We start from the raw sequence: 5,292 nt of genomic DNA on the forward strand, positions 1-5,292 counted from the left end.
GCACTTCCATTCCAGAGTTTGGGTCCAGAATGGCTCCTTACCATCTTGTGGAAGCAGCTCTCTCAGCAGACTGTTTTTCCCTTTTGCTTTACTTGCAAGCAGGTTGCTCACTTTTTGCTGTGGTTCAGCTGCAGTCCCTTCTGTGTGCTGACAAAGCTGAGAGAAGGAGTGGGAAGCAAGTTGTGATTGGAGTACTGCCAGAAGCAGAATTCAGTGTGGAAACAGCTCCTTACTCTGTTCTCATATGTGCCCCCAAAAAACCAAGTCTGTCTTGTGGATATCCCCCCTCCTTTTGGGGGGATGGAATTCTCTGGTCTTTAAGGTCCCTTCCAACCCAAAATACTCTGTGGTGTCCTGAATTGTTTTGTCTGAGAAAACCTTAGTGAATGAACCCCATTTCTTCTGCGCAGAGGAACATTCCAGATGGATCCCAGGAGATGGGCTGAAGAGCTCCTGGTAAACCAGGATAACAGAGTTGTCCTCCAGGGCAGATGCAGGAGAAAGAGCAGCCCTGAACTGCTGTCAGTTGGTGATCCCAAAAATTGCTGTGCTGGTTTTTTTGGAAGTGCTTGTCGGTGATGGGATAGCAGGGATGACTTTACCAGTGCCTCTGGCTAGAGTAAGTGCATTTGAAATTCTCATGCTCCTTGGGCAAACATGGCTCATGATTCATCTAAAGATGTTTTTCCTTCAAGAGGAAGTCTTTGTTGCCTCCTCACCTCATCCCTCGAAGCCTGCAGGTTGCCCTTTTAGAAATAAGAATGCAGCTTTGGGGAAAATCAGAGACTATATGGAAAAACTTGCTATGAAATAATGATGTTTACATGGGGCATTGCCCAGACAAAGCCAACAGAGGCCAGGTCTGCCTGGCTATTTTAGGCTAAAGTGCTTAAAATCCAGACTTTCTGCTCACTAATATAGATCCAGTCCTTTTCCTTTCTTTTGGCAGCTATTGGCTTCTCCCTTGAAGGAAAGCGTGGGGCCACCTTCTGCTTTGTCAAAGTGTAAAATATTTTGTTAAGGAGAAACTAGCTATTTAGAATTAATCTAGCTGTCTATTTACAATTCATCTATTTAGTAGCATTTTGTTGTTAGTATTTAGAATTTGCCTATGTAGAATTTATCTATTAGTATCTACTATCTCCTAGTATTTAGAACTTAGCTATTTAGAATTATCTATAGAACCTCTCTATTTTGGATTTATTTATTTATAGAATTAGTATCTAGATAGTTTTTTACCATACCTAACTGTGATTACTTTATAAAAATAGATGATGGCTCTCAAGGGTCATTAAGCACCAGATGTAACTGGGCTCAGCTAACGAGGGGCTCTCCAGAACTCAGGCTGTTTCTGCTCCTCTAATGAAACAGGCGGCTGCTATTCTCAGAGCTGGCAGCTGACTGCTGTTAGGAAAGAAGGTGCTGGCAGCCAGGGTTGGCAATTGGTGACTGAATTGTCAAGGGCTCAGTGGAAAAGAAAAGCAACAGGGGTGCGTACCCAGAAAAGCCCAGGTATTTATGAAATCTTTTCTGTGTGATTTTTGTGTCCTAATTTGATAGAAATGCTTTCTGCCATGTAACTCCACCTGGTGCAAGTATAACAGACATTATACTTCAGTCAGAATTTGCAGTTGTTGAACTTCAATATTATGTTTTTCTTTGTGGAAAAAATATTTGAATTTTCCTTAAAACTTGAAAATGAAACATTTATGTAGTATGGGGTGCAAGTTTTTAGCTCAGTACAGCACTATCAGTATTTGTTTGACAGTGGGAGGACATTTGAGCTGGCTGCAACACCCGCTAAGAGGAGGATTCATTTTCAGCTAAATAAAGGTCCCAAATACTTGACCTTGGACATGTACTACAGACAAAAGAGATATTGTAAGTAGAGGAAGAAAAAAGAGTAACAAATCCACTTAATTTTGTTTATTCTTTTCTTTTAACTTTGGATATACTCTTTTGGCTATGGGAAAATAGTCTGGGAAATGCATATCTTTCTTTTCAAACCAAATCATAAATACATTTTTAGGGTTGCAAAATGCTTCTGGTTCGAAATTTTATTTGGAAAGACATACTACTCACAGTATTTCTTTCTTAAAACTGAAAGGACAATCTTAATAGCAATTGCAGGAATTAGACTGGCTGGAGAAGGATGGCTTAACCTGTAGGTGTAGAGTTAATTTTGTTTGCAGGTAATTTTGGTCATGGTTTTAGAGAGGCAACTGATAATACAAATTCTAATTTCTGTACAACAGTCTCATGATAAAACAATAGGATTTTGATAAAGTGGAGGAGGATATTTAAAAATGCATCTTGTGTTTTCCCTTAATTTAATACTAAGCAAGAGTTATGGCTGGCAGTGGGATGTGAGACAATGAACAGACAATAATAATCTGTACAGCACAATGCAGGTTTTTAAAATCTGACCTCCTACTTCAGGTTGATTGCATAAGTAACTTTTTTTTCTATAAATTGTATGAATGGCATTTCAAGAAGTAAATTATTTGGCACGGAGATACCGCTTCTACAGCAAATGTGTTCTATCAAGGAACTGCAATGTGGCTGAATTGCTTTCAAGTCCTAGCAGAGGTTTACTGCTCTAGCAGATCCTTAACACAGGTTCTGAGACTAACAGGATTTAATGATAGGAGAAAAGTGTGCTGGAGATCTTAATTTACCTGCATCTTTGTGGAAGGGCAAGAACGCTTTTCTTTAAGTGATTGTCATTATGGATTGAACATTCATTGTCCACCTGCTTGGAGGTGAGGTTGGAAAATCTTCCTTACAAAATGCTTGAAAGATGGTGGTCATCTGAAATCCTCTACCAGTTTTAGATGTACAGTAGAAAACCATCTCATTTCCTTCTGATATGGGTGTGTTCTAGGGAGGCTGAGTACTAATTTCAGTAATTCAGATTAAGATTTAGTTGGAGATCTGTTTTGGTAACTGCTTTTAAAGATGCTTCCTAGTTTTTCTGGATTACTCTGCATTTGCTCTTCCACGTGGTTTTGTTTATTTGTTGAGGTTTTTTTAATTGTGGGTTGAACAAGACCTTTATCGTGGTGAAGGAGTGGTGGCCTGCTGAGTGAGGCTGAGGAAAAATTCTGCAGAGAGGATCAATGAGTTTATGTGTATCCTGAGACAAGTTTGATGAAAACATGGGACATTTCTCAGAAACACTGCACAGAGAGACAGAACTGTCCCCTCCTTTTCACCAGTGCTGGGGTAATCAGGGAAATCCATTACACCTGTAGTCAGAATGCCAGAGTGTTGCTGACACATCTTGTGCTGTGAAGCTGTGACTATCAGCTACAAGTTGTCTAAATTTTAGCTCTTATCTGTATTCCAAAGATAAAATGCCTGTAAATGGAAAACTTTGTCCCAGTGTAAACTTTGGTAGTTATGCCTGGTAATTAAGACTCTTGCAACTAGAGGCTGGTTGAGTAAGCAGTGCATCCAAACACCTTGATGTTTTTCAGAAGGCCTTTGCCTTTTGGACTTTTATTTGGCAGCTATGACAAAAGAGTCAGCATGATTGCCTGTTTAAAAAAGCTCTAAACCCAAGATTCACTAACCCTACTCCCTCCTCCCAAAACTGTAACATTAGCCCAGCCAGTGTAAGTTCTGCAGGTGTCTAAAACCCCAAATGTGAGCTGTTAAATAGTGTTTGCAGAGATCCCCTGGAAATGCTGCAGCATTCCCCAAATCCTTGCTGTGCCTGGGTGGTGCAGACCAAGTCACTGGGTGGGCAGCTCATGCTGATGCCTGTGAGGAGTCCCACAAGCCCTGCTTGTCCTGCCCATGGTGCTGAAGCTGCAGTGCAGGCACAGGGGAGGCTGTAGGGAGGCTGCTCCCTCTCTCTGTTTTGCCATGACCATCCTGCCCTTCTTCCCACCCCAGGAAAAGGAAGCTGACAGGGAGAAGCCACAGGGACTGGGCCAAACTTCACACCCAGTCCCTGAGACTGCTGCCTCAGCAGCTGGCACTGCTGCCATCAAGCTCTCCCCATCTTTTGGCTTTGGCTGACAGGCTCTTTGCAGCTGTTGCTCCCATCTCCTCCTGTCCCTGGCACTGCCAGGGTGCCTTCAGCTCTTCCAGTTTGCTGCTGCTGCCTGAATCATGCCTCTGGAATGGAAGGCAGCCAAGGCATTATCCTCAAGGTTCTCATCTTGACTGTCCTACTGGTTTCTTCTAAAGGGTCCCACCTCTGGCCTCGTGGCTGCCCCTGTGTCAGGCCTAGGGAATTGCATGACTGTAGGTTTTGTACAAGGATATCATCCCTCAAACACTGCCTGTTCAGATGCAGGATGGAATTTCTAAAAGGTCCCTGTGCTCAGCAGTTCCCTGATGGCACAGCATTGTGCCGTGAGATTTGTGAAAGGATGATCACACTACCTCAGATTTTGCATTGAGCCTCTGCCCTGCATTCAAAATACAGGGATGAATAATTTCATTTTACTGCAGAGGATGGGGTATGGAAACTATCCTCTCTCTTCCCTTCTTGGAAAAGTTCTGGCAGCGGTGGTAACAGATGTAAAGCTGCTGATTTGGAAAAAAAATGTGTCTGGTAATACCAAGTTAGAATTTTAATAATAGACCAGAGGCTGTAAGGAAAGAGGCCATGTCTTGAGATGTGTTGTAATTCTGGTGGAAGAGAATGCAGATCTAAACTCTCCCACATTTTCATTATAATTCCTCAGGAACGGAAGATGGCACAGTTTCTGTTCTGTATAAAAGAAAGCAAAGGGGAACAATGATTATATTGCACATTAGGGGAGTTGTATGATTTGCTCTCTTTTATTAATGAATAGATTTAGTGCAGCCCAGACCTCACAGGAGCAGGGTCACAACATCATCTTTAACTCATCCTGCAGCAAGCTTCTGAAATTGCGGCTGTTTTAAGCTGTACTCTGTACACAATGCTGAGAGGTGCTGTAATGTGCTCAGTACAGAGGAAAAACTTTCAGAAGATTTTTTTTTTGTGTTAAGGGTGGTGAAACTGGCACAGGTTGCCCAGAGAGGTGTTAGATGCCCCATCCCTGGAAACACCCAGGGTCAGGTTGGATAGGGCTCTGAGCAGCCTGGTCTAGCTCAGGATGCCCCTGCTCATTGCAGGCAGGCTGTGGACTATCAGCTTGTGAAACCATCTGTTGTTACAAAGATGAGAAAATTTATCTCAGGCACACTAACTTAAAACATTCTTCCCATTTCACAGAGGATAAAGAAACAGTAAGAATAGAGAATGTTGTGCGATGATGATGCAAAATATGAAGAAGAAACACTTTGCCTGAA

This window comes from Ammospiza caudacuta, chromosome 1 (genome assembly GCF_027887145.1).
Source record: "Ammospiza caudacuta isolate bAmmCau1 chromosome 1, bAmmCau1.pri, whole genome shotgun sequence".
NCBI classification, from domain to species: domain Eukaryota; kingdom Metazoa; phylum Chordata; class Aves; order Passeriformes; family Passerellidae; genus Ammospiza; species Ammospiza caudacuta.